Source organism: Candoia aspera, chromosome 8 (assembly GCF_035149785.1).
Source record: "Candoia aspera isolate rCanAsp1 chromosome 8, rCanAsp1.hap2, whole genome shotgun sequence".
Classification (NCBI taxonomy): domain Eukaryota; kingdom Metazoa; phylum Chordata; class Lepidosauria; order Squamata; family Boidae; genus Candoia; species Candoia aspera.
Genome location: NC_086160.1, coordinates 36312878 through 36329112, shown reverse-complemented (window position 1 = coordinate 36329112; position 16235 = coordinate 36312878).

The window sequence follows — 16235 nt, the reverse complement described above, 5'->3', positions numbered from 1 at the left end:
CTGTCCCCAGTGATCGCAGGAGCCGAGGGAAGGCACCGGACCGGACGAACCGAGGAAGGCTTCCAGACAGCTGAGCGGCTGAGGATAATGGAGGCGAGGCTGGAGTCAATCGAACAGCTGTTCCTGAGATGGTCAGTGGCGTGGGAATCCTGAGAAAGGGGTGAGGTGGAACCAGGAACCCGAAGTTCATCACCCCCCCCCTCTCACCCCTGAGATGCGACAGGCGGGGAGAGGAAGGAGATGGCAGGAGGCTGAGGCAGCGCTGGGCAGAGTCCACATCGCGGAACCCACCGGGAGGTCATTTTCCCCCCCTCCCCCCCGGAGACGTGACCGCTGGGAAGAGGCTGGAGCCGGCACGAAACGGAAGCAAAGCCGCCCGGAGTCCGGCTTAGGGAATCCCCACACCGAGACTGGAGAACCCCAGCAGCCCGAGGTACGCCCAGACGACCAGATGTGGTTTGGAGCCCACCGGGAGCGGGGGTGAAAGACCTCGGGGTCAAATTCGACGGGGACCCAGCAACATTATCCTTCTTCCTGACGAACGCAAAGAATTACATGGAAGAATTTGGGCCATATTTTCACTTGGAAAAGGGCAAAATTAATGTCATTGCGAACAAACTTAAGGGAAGGGTGGCTGACTGGTACGTGCAGCTATGCCAGGCAGATGCCCCAGAGCTCGATGACTTCGACGAGTTCCTCTGGGCGTTAGATCTGCACTTCAGAGACCCCTTGGAAAAGGAGAGAGCGAAGAGGTCCCTAAGGGGAATCAGTCAAGGGCAACGATCTGTAGCAGATTATGCCATGGTGTCCTAACAGCCAGGAAACACGCTGAGACAAGGAACTGGTCTCTAATGTTTGTTGCTAGTACATAACAGGAATCATAACAAACTGAAGAAGCGTGGGAAAAACCCAGACATATAAACCCCAAAGGTTAAGGTGGTCCCGATCTGTGTCTCTTTGAATGGCTGACCAATTCCTCAGTGCTACGCATGTGCTTTACAGCCTGGATGGGAGCCCCCTGCTCGCCATCCTTACTCATGACACATGGACTTTAAAGCACTGGCAGGAAAGGTGGTGGACTGGTCACAGTCTACCCTAATTGAACGTTTCAAAGAGGGCCTGAACTTGAACGTTCTGAGATGGGCATTATGCAGAGATGACCCAAACACTCTACACGAGTGGATACTGCTGGCTGGTAAGGCAGAAAATGCCCAGGAAACCTTCCTGCAAGCCAAGAGGGTGGCGCAACAAGAGGCGACGATAAAGGGACCCCGAACTGCTGCAGGACCGGTGAGGACAACATCCCAACCCTGGAGAGAGGAGAGGGAGAGATGGTTCGCCAGGGGGCAATGCCTTCGATGCGGGAAAGAGGACCACAAAGCAGCGGCATGCCCAAAAACCAAGGTAGTTGACACACCAAGAAAACCGCCAGGCAAACTACCCGCAGCGCACAAAAAGATGCCAGCGGCCAGAGGAGAGATCAGAACAAAAGAACTACCTTACTCCAGCGACGAGGAGAAGAACGACCAAGAAGAGCCGGCAGGAAACGCCAGCCACCTGCTCTAAGAAGCGCCAGAGGGCAGGTGGAGGAGGAGAATGGGCGCAGCGACATCTGGGTGAGTGCCAGCTGTCCCACACTGTACGTAAAAGTTAAGCTAAAGTCCAATGAGAGGTCAATTGAAGTGACCCAGAAAGAACTAGCAGCATTGTGGGAATCGCACCCTGATTGCCCATCAAGACTCCGGATCAGGACGTTGGGACAATGGGGGGTGGGGAAGGATCAGGTCCGCACCGCGGGTATTTACCGGCTACCTCGCACGCCATGTGCTCATTCCCGTCTTTCTCAGTGTATGCATTCTATTCTCAATAAACCGGAAATCCTTAGCCCTGGCTAGTGAATCTGTGCTTTATTGGAATAAGGGCAACCATTACAAATTGTCTATATCTTCAGCACCTTATTGAGATGTTAGGAAATAAGTGGATAAAGAAAATAAGTAGATTTCTTCTTAGAGATAATCTTTTATATTGATATGCCTTGTCATTAAAATCAGTTTTGGATTAAGCTAATCCAAGGCATTATGGCAAAAAGTAGACAAATATAAAGTCTACAGATAGTCATGTGGGATGAGCTGAAAGGGCTTTAAGACTGTTGAAAACATAAATGTCATGCAATCTGTGACATTCATAAATGCAGCAGAACCTGGAATAAGCAAACGCAACAGCTGTCAGAGTGGAATCTTAACCTGAGGCTGTTCATGTAGAGAGCAAGCCCCTTTTTGTCTTTTTCCTTTCCCTGCAAGGATCAAACATGAAGAGAACCTGTTATGTTCCCCCATATTTCTGATCAACAGGACTACAGTTCTGTAAATTCTCCAAGATTTACAGGCTTCTATAATTAGCAGTCCAAAGGATGAATGAATTATTATCTTTTAAATAAACCATATTGTCTTTCCCGTTATGGGTGAATACATGTAGCTTTAAACTATCCTGGTTAGCCTTAGGTGAAGGACTTGAAACTTATCTTGTCAGTTTAAATCTAGCTTCTCAGTACTAATCCCCCACACTAACATTCAGATTCTAATATATTCTAATTTATCTAGAAAAGGAAAGTTATTAATAGTCTTGCCTTTTTGATCACAGAACTACAGTAGTTAAATTTTGGTGAGCAGAAACAAAGGCCTAGTTGTTACAAGGCCGCAAATGTCCCCAATATGGTGCCTGCCAGATCTGGCACCAGTTTAGACTTCTTGCAATCGTGTATTAGGCTAGATCAGCATTTCCCAATCTTAAAGGTGTGTAGACTTCAACTCCCAGAATTCCCCAGCCAGCGTGCTGGGGTGAGATGGTGTTATGTGGCTTCTGACTCAATCTGTTTACTACTCTCTTTGCCATCGTTCTGGGATAAGCAGTACTGGAAGCTCAGGAATGGAATAGCAAAGGAGACACGGACTGATCAGCACACTGCACTAATTGCTATTTTGGAATGCCTTGACTCTGGTAAACATTCTGCACTAGCTCATTTCACTGCCAACACAATTTTATATCCATGTGTTTATTCAACAGTGTGATGAGTAATAGGGTGGTTTTCTTTGCTAGAACCACACCAGGCATATTCAGAGTGACTCACTGCTTCTTGAGAAGACTTGTACTATTTCCTGAAAGATGATATAATTACTACTCAGTGATGGAACATGTGCCTGATCACATGTAGAGCTGGGTGAGCACCTAAGTAAGCGGTATTCCAAAAGGCAAATTTTGCGTGTAATCTAGATGGAATGCATTCTTCATTTTGACTAAAGCCAGGCTAGGCCCCTTTGTGAGAGAAAGCGGGCTTGGGTAAGAAATGAAACCAGTGGGAATTGGGCAATGGCAGACAAGTATGTGTATGAGGTGAAACATTTCTTCTGCATCACTATTAAGTGCAGAGTATTGACTGGGACATCCTGAAGATTCAAAACATTTAAATCCAGGCTGGGTTCCTGGAGAAAATTGAATGTATCAAGTTGGATAATATGTGGTGCGTGGTCCAATGAATTGAACTGCAAAGTATCTTTTTAAAAAGTATGTACACTTTACCAACCCAAGAATTCCAACTTTGTTTGCAAGAAAAATAGTTTCCAGGTTTTACAGTGACAATTGTTAGCACACACCCAAATGAAGCTCAACTTTAGAAATACAGAAATGCCTGGACAAAAAAAAAAATCAGGTTGGGGATAAGGGGCTAAATATGTGAATATGTGCTTGCTCAAATTTTGGTTTTTCAGTATTGAATGTGAGGTTTCCTAGCCATGATCAAGCTAATTCACATAAAGCTTTCAGCAGCCTTACTCACCTCCTAAACCTTCCTGTATTTTAATCAGGCAATGGGCCCATGAATGATGTAAGCCTTCCAATTAGGTACAGGGTTGGTCTGAGTTAGTACTTCGATGGAACTTATCAGGAAATCCCAGAGCCATAGATTAGATTGGGAAGTTGAAAATCATTCTGGGAGGAGGCAGTGACACAACACCTCTGCACTGTTGCCAAGAAAATAACGTGGATGTATTCATGTGATCACTCAGTGGAGGCTTTACCTTTAGGAGACCATGACAAGAGCCTTGGTAGGGAAGGGGAGGCAAATTTTGCCAGGGATATAAAGTGGGTGGATTTGGATAGAAAGGTAATAAAATAAAGAAATGTAGTACTGAGCACCAGACTATTTTCCTAAAGAGCATATATCTGCTACTGTATTGTTCCCCAACAATTGATGTTCTGAAGCATGATTCCTGCATTTCTATCTCCTTATGTTGATTAGAATTCGGTGCCCGTCCCTTCATTATCTGTGCACACTGATGGCGTCTAAAGAATTAGTAAGTACAGTAATATTATATGCACCCTTTATCCATTTTAATGTAGATTTATCTGATATCTCTTAATTTTGCTAGAACAATGAACACATGCTAAGAGCCTAGCTATTTCATGCATTTAGCAGGTCTTGAGGTTTCAGCTTACTACTTATATATTTTATATTTTATGTATTTTCTATCCTGCCTTTATTATTTTTATTAATAACTCAAGGCAGGGAACATACCTAATCCTCCTTCCTCCTCCTATTTTCCCCACAACAACCACCCTGTGAGGTATGTTGTGCTGAGAGAGCGCGACTGGCCCAAGGTCACCCAGCCAGCTTTCATGCCTAAGGCGGGACTGGAACTCTCAGTCTCCTGGTTTCTAGCCTGTTGTCTTAACCACTAGATCAAACTGAATACATTTGCATTATATATGACAGGAAGCATTTGACCAGCTGCAGATTCTAATTTAAAGGCTTCATAGAAAATATGGAAATAAAAATTAGCATAGGCTGTGATTGAGTTCCTTCATTATACTAAGCAATGGTTTCTTTAGTCATGGTTTACTGAATAAACCATGACTAAAGTTATTGAGTTATTTATAAAAGTAATAAAGGCAGGATAAAAAATAAATAAATAAATAAAATAAACCACAATCCATAAATTAAGGTTTACAAATCACAATGGCTGGTGTCACAGAATATATTTTTCTTCAGCCAAACACATTATTAGTGTGTTAACGAACTAATACTGTATGTATCCTATGCAGGCATAATCTGATGCAAGTTTACTCAGAAGTTTAGTGGGATTTATTCCCATGTAAATGTGTATATAATTGCAGTGCTTTCTACACAATCAGGATTTCTGATACTCTATACCTGAGTTATAAATTCTTGAGAAGTACATGCTGCAATGTTACTTTTGTCTTATGTATTAATACATACATACATATGTATGAAACTCTGACTTCTGTTTTAAATATGTGCATACACTCAAACACACACAAACATATGTATCCACATGCCTTTTTAAGCACTTTGACTTCTGCTGCTGCACATTTCTTTTCCTTCAAACCTAAAATTATGGTTTGTATGCCAGAGAAACTTGCTACGGACTGCCTTGCCTGCAGCTGAGAAACAAGCAGGAGAGATTACAATGAGACATTTTGTTTGCACAGGAGACTGACAGAGAGACCATGACGCAAAATGAATGTCATTGTTTAATCAAGATCTCCTAGCTTCGTGTCAGTTCTTGACATGCTTCCACTTCTTGTACATTACACAATATGTTACTGCATACTGTTAACTTTATTCTTAAGTGACTTGTACTCAGACTGAAGGAAAAAAAAAATTAGTTTGAAGAAAGCGTATGTGTGTGTGAGAGAGAGTGAGCAAGAGAGAAAACAGTAAGTGGCTACATTTGCAAAATCATAAATCATAAACCACAATTAAAGGAAAATTCTTCAGCAAAGGATCGTTACCTTGTCGTGGTGCTGGAGCTTGAGCACCTCAATGATGCCATGAGCTAAACCGTGAAGGGCCACCCAAGACGGGAAGGCCATGACAGAGAGGTCAGACCAAATGCGATCCCTGGGGAAGGTAATGGCAACCCACCCCAGTATTCTTGCCGTGAAAACTAAATGGATCAGTACAACCAGAGATATGTCGGTATACCATCGGAAGATGAGACCCCCAGGTCGGAAGATGGTCAAAATGCTACTGGGGAGGAACAGAGGATGAGCTCAACTAGCCCCAGACGTGATGACGCAGCTAGCTCAAAGCCGAAAGGACGGCTAGCGGCCGACGGTGCTGGTGGTGAACGGCGAATCCGATGTTCTAAGGATCAACACACCATTGGAACCTGGAATGTAAGATCTATGAGCCAGGGCAAATTGGATGTGGTTATTGGTGAGATGTCAAGATTAAAGATAGACATTCTGGGCGTCAGTGAACTGAAATGGACTGGAATGGGCCACTTCAAATCAAATGACCACCAGATCTACTACTGTGGACAAGAGGACCACAGAAGAAATGGAGTAGCCTTCATAATTAATAGTAAAGTGGCTAAAGCAGTGCTTGGATACAACCCAAAAAACAACAGAATGATCTCAATTCGAATTCAGGGCAAGCCATCTAACATCACAGTGATCCAAATATACGCCCCAACCACAAATGCTGAAGAAGCTGAAGTAGAGCAGTTCTATGAGGATCTGCAGCACCTACTGGACAACACGCCTAAAAGAGATGTTATTTTCATCACAGGAGACTGGAATGCTAAGGTGGGCAGTCAGATGACACCTGGAATTACAGGTAAGTATGGCCTGGGAGAACAAAATGAAGCAGGACATAGGCTGATAGAATTTTGCCAAGACAATTCACTCTGCATAACAAACACTCTCTTCCAACAACCTAAGAGACGGCTTTATACATGGACTTCCCCAGATGGACAACACCGAAATCAGATTGACTACATCCTTTGCAGCCAAAGGTGGCGGACATCTGTACAGTCGGTAAAAACAAGGCCTGGAGCTGACTGTAGTTCCGATCACGAACTTCTTCTTGCACAATTTAGGATCAGACTAAAGAGATTAGGGAAGCCCCACAGATCAGCTAGATATGAGCTCACTAATATTCCTAAGGAATATGCAGTGGAGGTGAAGAATAGATTTAAGGGACTGGACTTAGTAGATAGGGTCCCGGAAGAACTCTGGACAGAAGTTGGCAGCATTGTTCAGGAGGCGGCAACAAAATACATCCCAAAGAAAGAGAAAACCAAGAAGGCAAAATGGCTGTCTGCTGAGACACTAGAAGTAGCCCAAGAAAGAAGGAAAGCAAAAGGCAACAGTGATAGGGGGAGATATGCCCAATTAAATGCAAAATTCCAGAGCTTAGCCAGAAGAGATAAGGAATTATTTTTAAACAAGCAATGCGCGGAAGTGGAAGAAGACAATAGAATAGGAAGGACGAGAGACCTCTTCCAGAAAATTAGAAACATCGGAGGTAAATTCCAGGCAAAAATGGGTATGATCAAAAACAAAGATGGCAAGGACCTAACAGAAGAAGAAGAGATCAAGAAAAGGTGGCAAGAATATACAGAAGACCTGTATAGGAAGGATAACAATATTGGGGATAGCTTTGACGGTGTGGTCAGTGAGCTAGAGCCAGACATCCTGAAGAGTGAGGTTGAGTGGGCCTTAAGAAGCATTTCTAATAACAAGGCAGCAGGAGACGATGGCATCCCAGCTGAACTGTTCAAAATCTTGCAAGATGATGCTGTCAAGGTAATGCATGCTATATGCCAGCAAATTTGGAAAACACAGGAATGGCCATCAGATTGGAAAAAATCAACTTATATCCCCATAGCAAAAAAGGGAAACACTAAAGAATGTTCAAACTATCGAACAGTGGCACTCATTTCGCATGCCAGTAAGGTAATGCTCAAGATCCTGCAAGGTAGACTTCAGCAGTTCATGGAGCGAGAATTGCCAGATGTACAAGCTGGGTTTAGAAAAGGCAGAGGAACTAGAGACCAAATTGCCAATATCCGCTGGATAATGGAAAAAGCCAGGGAGTTTCAGAAAAACATCTATTTCTGTTTTATTGACTATTCTAAAGCCTTTGACTGTGTGGACCATAACAAATTGTGGCAAGGTCTTAGTGGTATAGGGATACCAAGTCATCTTGTATGCCTCCTGAAGAATCTGTATAACGACCAAGTAGCAACAGTAAGAACAGACCACGGAACGATGGACTGGTTTAAGATTGGGAAAGGAGTACGGCAGGGCTGTATACTCTCACCCTACCTATTCAACTTTTATGCAGAACACATCATGCGACAAGCTGGCCTTGAGGAATCCAAGGCTGGAGTTAAAATCTCTGGAAGAAACATTAACAATCTCAGATATGCAGATGATACCACTTTGATGGCTGAAAGTGAAGAGGAACTGAGAAGCCTTATGATGAAGGTGAAAGAAGAAAGTGCAAAAGCTAGTTTGCAGCTAAACCTCAAAAAAACCAAGATTATGGCAACCAGCTTGATTGATAACTGGCAAATAGAGGGAGAAAATGTAGAAGCAGTGAAAGACTTTGTATTCCTAGGTGCAAAGATTACTGCAGATGCTGACTGCAGTCAGGAAATCAGAAGACGCTTAATCCTTGGGAGAAGAGCAATGACCAATCTCGATAAAATAGTTAAGAGCAGAGACATCACACTGACAACAAAGGCCCGCATAGTTAAAGCAATGGTGTTCCCCGTAGTAACATATGGCTGCGAGAGCTGGACCATAAGGAAGGCTGAGAGAAGGAAGATCGATGCTTTTGAACTGTGGTGTTGGAGGAAAATTCTGAGAGTGCCTTGGACTGCAAGAAGATCAAACCAGTCCATCCTCCAGGAAATAAAGCCAGACTGCTCACTTGAGGGAATGATATTAAAGGCAAAACTGAAATACTTTGGCCGCATAATGAGAAGAGAGGACACCCTGGAGAAGATGCTGATGCTAGGGAGAGTGGAAGGCAAAAGGAAGAGGGTCCGACCAAAGGCAAGATGGATGGATGATATTCTAGAGGTGACGGACTCGTCCCTGGGGGAGCTGGGGGTGTTGACGACCGACAGGAAGCTCTGGCGTGGGCTGGTCCATGAAGTCACGAAGAGTTGGAAGCGACTAAATGAATAAACAACAACAAAGGAAAATTGCTTTGATCACATAATGCAATATGCCAAAATATAACATGGCTTAACATGATAGCCTAGCTCATACAACATGCTAAATTATTATGTGGTTTGTTTGGTTATAGTTTGGCCACTGTGATTTGCAAATCATGGTTTTTGATGTGTGTTGTGTGAACATAGTGTGTATTTTCACCTCACTGTGCTGTTTATATAGAATACTATTTCTCTGGAACAAATGGGTGATTTTCCCTTTCTGCCTTGATTTACCTGTGATGCTTTGACAATTTCATAAATGTAATGAAAGAGCTGATTGTATACTTTCTTACCACAATCTGAGGTGACCCTTTTCAACCTTTCATATCATAAGTTATACCAATACACTGATAAAAGCCCACTTCTTCCTGGAAGAATATTTGTATGATAACAGAGATTTCATAATTATAGTTTCATTTATGATCAATGTTAAAGTGACTCACTATGTAACTATGGGAACCAGTACATAACACTCACAATCCATAACTGACAAATGGGATAGCAAGCAACTCCAATTCCACTTTTGATTCTTCAGGCAAGCGGTTGGTAACCCAATATGGATTAGAATCACCACACCCAAGGAGAAGAGTCTTGTCCTTCTGCCCACATCTCTGTTTACATGTGCTCCCTGTATGGATGTGGGTGGGTGGGTGTGCATGTGTGTGTGCGCACACAGCATTTTAATCCATTTGCACTTATGGAGGGGGGTTTTGTTAAGACCTTGTCTGAGATGGTTCTAGGGCAACAATTAGGTGGCTTCCTTCCTGTACCTGGTGTTCATGACCCTGATTAGGCTACGTATACTTCAAAGGTAAAGTCTCCCTACTGAGCTTGACTTCTGGTCATTCCATTATGGAAGGTGTCCCATTGCCGCCTTCTAGTCTTGCAATTTTCCTGTGTCGCCTAAGGCCCTGGTAATAGTCTCCTGTCCTAGTACTAATCAGATCTGACTTTACTTTTTCATATCAACCAAAGTTAGAGTCTGTTTGTTTGTTTTTTAAAGACAGTAAGTAGAGCTGAACAATACACTATTTGCCCTCATGCAAAAAAACAAACAAACAAACAAACACTAGTTGACCCAATAGCTCAAACTGAAAATAGTCAGGAAAGTTTTTAGCATTGACTGCTGACTTAGTTTCAAGTTGATGCATTTATTTACTGTCATTGGTGATTTTATTACTGGCAAAAAAAAATTTGGAACAATCTGTGGTGAAAGAAAAATAAACACATTTAATGTTTTATATTCCTTTTCATTACAGGTACTCCTCGAGTCACGATCACAATTGGGACCGGAACTCCCATTGCTAAGCAAGGCAGTCATTATGTGAGTCACACCTGATTTTACGACCTCTTTTGCCAAGGCCGTTAAGTGAATCACTGCAGTTGTTAAGTGAATCACATGGTTGTTAAGCAGATCTGGCTTCTCCCATTGATTTTGCTTGTCAGAAGCTGGCTGGGAAGGTGACAAGTGGCAATCATGTGACCCCATGATGCGGCAACTGTTGTAAATACATGCCAGTTGCCAAACGCCTGAATTTTGATCACATGACCACAGGGATACTGCAACGGTCATAAGTGCAAGAACCAGTCACAATTTACTTTTTTCAGTGCCACTGTAACTTTGAACAGTCGCTAAATGAAAGGTCACAAGTCGAGGACTACCATAGAATGACTTATAATAAAGAGCTATAGCTTTTCCTTAACATGGGCAACTTGACTCTGTGGAACAGGCATTAATAGATAACTTAGATATTATGGAAATTCTCAGAGGAAAAACATTGAAACAGATATCTATAAGCTGCTTGGTTCTTTGTCCCTTTTCAAATTCCACTGAGAGCATAGTCAACAAATAGATGAGACCAGGGACCCAGGGGAAACAACAGATACAGAACTCATTCTATTCTGTCACAGATTTTCATAGAAACAAAATGGCCTTGCAAGGTGGCCTTGGTCATTCATTTATTTAAAAGGCTTATATGGCTGCCTATCTCATACAATGACTCTAGGTGGCTCATAACAATCCATAAAAACATGACTAAAAACAAAAATACTCTTCCCCCCAGGCACCCGACAAAACATCCTCTCAGCTCAATATTGGTATGGAAAATGTTCGTGATCCAGGAGAAATGTAAAATCTTAATCCATTTGCGGAACGTTGTCTACTTTCCATCTGCCTGATAATACCTTATATGTTCTTGACTATCTATGCCAGAATAGTAGCTTTAGGAAATCAAATTACTGGTTTCAGATGGAAATTCCTATGTTCCCAGTGAAAGATAATTCACAAAACATAGCTCAGTGGAAGAGGATAGGTGAAAGAGCGTTTCATGTAGATTCACTACGAGAATAGTGGTGGTTGGCTTAGGCTGGATTATAATGGATGAAATTGCTTTTGCTTTTGCAAAGGACTGCCTGGTTCTTGTGAATTGTAAAAAAAGGGAAACATTTGAGCTGAATCAGGAGAACCTGGCTTCTTGAGACGCACCAGCACAATGATTTGGAATTGCTCCTGCACCATTACTCCTGTTTCAGCAGAGACTGTGGAGGAACTCATTATTCATGATTTCATCTTGCCTATTTAAAATGTGTAATAGCTCAAAGATTCCGTTGATGGATTCCTTCCAGCTCTTTGATGACTCAAAGATAAATTTTCAAGGTTATCTCCTAACTAGTACAACTCCCACTTTGTGGTTTAATGTTTACACTTGTGCTGCATGTCTTTACTAGACTGAAAGATCCTTAGGCCAGGATCTTATCATTTTTGTCTTAAGTGGCATGCACACCCATCAAGTTATAGAAAATAGTTGCAGCTGCAAAAGTATGGTGGAAAACTGCCTTATCTCTATATTCCAGCCTTCCGTTCCTTGGTGCCTCCTAGATGTATTAAATTTGACAGTTTGACAGTTGAAGTCTAATACAAGGATTCCACAAAGTTGGGAATGCTGTTGTATTCACCTTTCTGAGTTTGGCTTGATTCGACCTAAACATTCTTTAAATAAGGTTTAGCAGTCAGAAATCTAGGTTCCCATTTTTAGCAGGAAACAATCCTATTCTGTATTCTTTATCTGTTACAACTGCTTTTTTAAAATATTTATATCTGTATTTCAAAAAGAAAGTGTGACTTCCGGTGGGGATATGGCGGAGTGAACAGCTGTGCCTGCAGGCTCAGCGGGCAGAACTGACAACACAGCAGTTTTTTGGGACTCAGGCAGGTTTTTCCTGAAGCCCAGAAGTGTTTTTCTAGAAAAAGGAAAACACCTGGAATCACCCCAATTGTCCTCTGGACAGCTGCTTGCAGCCAGAAGATTACCAACAGTGTTCATGTTCAACTGGTAAGAGCAGCTGGGAGGCTGGGGTGGTCACCATTTCCAAGCTGCACTGTAGCCTTAAAGGGGCACTAAGACCGCCACCCCATTTCTAAATCACCCAATTTATTTTTCTTTTAAGTACGCATACCCTAAGAGAGGCTATCTACAGCAAGGAAAAGCAGGTTCTCTTGGTGCTTATTGTTATTTTGGGGATCAATTTAAAAATTTTTTTTTTTTAAGTTTTAGACTTTGTTTTCCATCCAAATATTAAGGAGGATTGAGAGTAAACAATTATCTCCCTGTTATTATTTTTGTACTAAATTTGAAGATATTAGCATTTTCCTACACATTGAATCAGCTGTTTTGAACTTTCAGTTTCCTGCTTCTACTTTCCCCGGGGAACTGTCTGCATATCTCACTTTCACTTACGTAAACACGTTCTTTCATATCTTCAACTTTTGTTGGTTAAGCTCCTAGGGGGTGCCATAATCTACTGCATGAGACATGGAGGAGTTTAAGCAGACTTTCTCTGACTTCCACCAAGATTTTAAACAGATTCTTTCTGATTCCTACCAAGTTTTTATGCAAGATATTCAGGACATTGTGAAAAATATGAGGTCTAAAATGTATCATTTGGTTGGGGATGTCATGGATGAACTTGAGGAATTCAACAGCAACAGAAATGTCTCTTCTAAGAGTGAGATTGGGACTTCTGTTGAAATGCTGGATGAAGATCGGATATGTCCTAACAGCCAGGAACCACACTGAGACAAGGAATAGGTCTCTAGTGTTTATTACTGCTACATTAGACAGAAAATCCTAACAAACTGAAGAAGCGTGGGAAAAACCCAGACAGATAAACCCCAAAAGTTAAGGCGGGTCTGATCTGTGTCTCTTTGAATGGCTGCTTAACTCCTCAGTACTACGCATGCATTTTCCCCCCTGGATAGGGGCCCCCTCCTGCTCACCATCAGTACTCATGACAGGATAGTTGAGTTGAAGAAATTAAAGGGAGAGATTGAGTTGCAAGCCATAAGTGAAATTGATCTTCTGGTGGAACGCCATGAAAAAGAAGGAGTTATTATGTATAGGAGATCTCCTGAAGAGAAGTTGGAGTTTTTGAGTGGGGCAGTTGGGCTGTTTGATTTCTTTAAGAAAAAAGTTCTGTATGCATTGTGGGGATATGTAAATACTCTGGTTTATGTTGAAGTGGGGTAAGGGTTTAAGAACATTTATCTGGATTGCTTTTAGGGTCTGGCTGATTCATTTATCTTGAACAATTTGGATTAAGATTATTATGATATAATAAAAAAATAAGAAATGTCTGGTTTTGGGTTTAATATGATTAAGATTATTAAAATTGTTGTATTAAGTACAGTGGAAGACAATTTGTATGTTTTTTAGTTTGAACTTTATTATAGTAGATAGGAATGTATAGAATAGTAGTAGGAAGGAAATAATTAAATAAATGTTATCTTTAGGGGGTTGATTAGGAGGTTTATATATTTTTTCTTTTAATATAAGGGGAGGGAGCAACTGTATTTAGTGATTTTTATAATGTGCCAATGGAATGATTTATAGAAATAATGTGATTTTGGTTTAATATAGAGTAAGGGATTGATTATGGAAAATTGTTGCTGTTAAAAGTTGGAAGTCACCTCTTCTTGTAATTTGGAAAAAAAATATTTTGTGTTTCTACACTTTTTTAGTGTTTTCATTTTTTTCTTTGTAGTTTTTTTTCTGTAGCTTTTATCTTTCCTTGAATCTTAATAAAAATCTTACAAAAAAAATAAAGAGCAAGTACAAAGAACTGAAGCAATATGGAGTAAGTAAATAAAATCACACAATGCATTTTCTTTTCCCATTTACCAAAAAATTGAAAATGCATTCCCACCTTCTATCCTCTACCAAAATTATGCTTTATACTAACCAGTAGATTTAAATAGCTTAATATGATTCTTGGGTACATACTTTTAATTTATCTAGACTGTTGCCAATTATCATTCCTATCCTAAAAATTTAAGAGAAAGTAGCTCACATACTTGTTATGAAACAGGATGTCATGACATCTTATGAAAATCAAGTTCTACCAGTTTTACACTATGATGCTTATATTACTGTAATTTTGAAGGCCAGTAACATTCTTTTCAGTGCACAATTTATTATCCAATATCTCTGTTAAATATTGATGCTGAGATTTTAACAGTTAGATAGGCAAGAAGACTTCAGAATGTATTACTCAGGATAATTCATCCTGCTCAGTCTGAATTCATGAAATGGTCCCAAACTTGAGACAATATAGGACTCCTGGTTGATATAATAGTTTTATATGTGGATACACATGAATCTGCAGTGCTAACTTTACAGGTGCAGAAAAGGCTTTTCAAATGGTTTAAATCAAGTTTTCATTCAAAGGTTGCAGAAACTCAGATTTGTGTACAGTTTGTATGTAAATATGTAGATACAATAAAATTAATTGTATACGGTTAATTGGAGTAAATTATATATTATGCCAATTAATAAGAAATATCCTAAGGATGTAGGGGAAAAATAGGTTTTGTTTATTGTAAATAAGTAATAAAATAAATAAGGGATGCGGTGGCGCTGCGGGTTAAACCACTAAGCTGCTGAGCTTGCCGATGGGAAGATCAGCAATTCGAATCCGCGTGATGGGGTGAGCTCCCGTTGCTAGTCCCAGCTCCTGCCAACCTAGCAGTTCGAAAACACGCAAATGTGAGTAGATTAATAGGTACCGCTTCGGCGGGCAGGTAACGGTGTTCCGTGTAGTCATGCTGGCAGCATGACCACGGAAGTGTCTATGGACAAACGCCGGGTCTTCGGCTTTGAAACAGAGATGAGCACCGCCCCCTAGAGTCAGACACGACTGGACTTAATGTCAAGAGAAACCTTTACCTTTACTAATAAAATAAATAATATAAATACATAAATAATATATATAAATATAATAAATATAAATATGTATAAATATCTAAATATAATATATAGTATATATTATATAAATATATATAAATTGTGGAGTCCTTGGTGCTCTCTGAGCCTTGTTGTTTTCTTGCAGATGTTTCCTTGCCAGACTAGGCAACATCTTCAGTGCAAAGAGGGAGTGGGCCTTGCTCTCAGTTTATATACTGTGGTTTGCCCTGCTTGTGTTGGTTGGGGTGTTGTTCTCTCCTTGGGAGTTCTTTGATTGGGCTGTTGTTTGCTGCTTGGTTGATTGCCTGAGTTAATAGTTCCTTGATTAGGTCTATTGTGCTGTTTGATGGTTGATCTGGTGTTAACCCTAGTGTTGATTTTTGCATATCTGGGTGTTGATTGCTGGCAAGGGAGTGTACTGGTCTTTTGGCTTTTCTATTGTCTCTTTTGAATGGTATGTAAATGTTGTTTACCTCTATGTGTCTGTTAATGGCTGCTCTGTCTGAGTGCCAGGCTTCCAGGAATTCTCTGGCGTTTTGGATTTGGGTTAGTTTAGGATGTTCACAGTTTCCCAGTTGAAACTATGGTTGAGTCTGTCCATGTGTTGTGAGATTAAGGAGTTCTCATCATGTCTTCTGACTGCTAGTTGGTGTTTGTGGATGTGCTCTGCTAGTCTTCTGCCTGTTTGTCCCACATAGTGGCTGTTACAGTCTTTGCATTGTATGTTGTAAATAACTTGTTTTTTCTTTTTGGGCTATTGGGTCTTTTGGCTTGCTTAATATGTTTTGAAGAGTTTTAGTTGGTTTATGTGCTACGGTGATGCCATGTGGTTGTAACAGTCTGTTGGTGGTTTCTGAGATGTTTCTGATGTATCACAGTGTTATCCTTTTCATAGTTTCCATCAGTTGGGTTGTAGTGGGTTCGGTGGTGAAGCACTTTTTGATAAAGTTGCGTGGGTATCCATTTT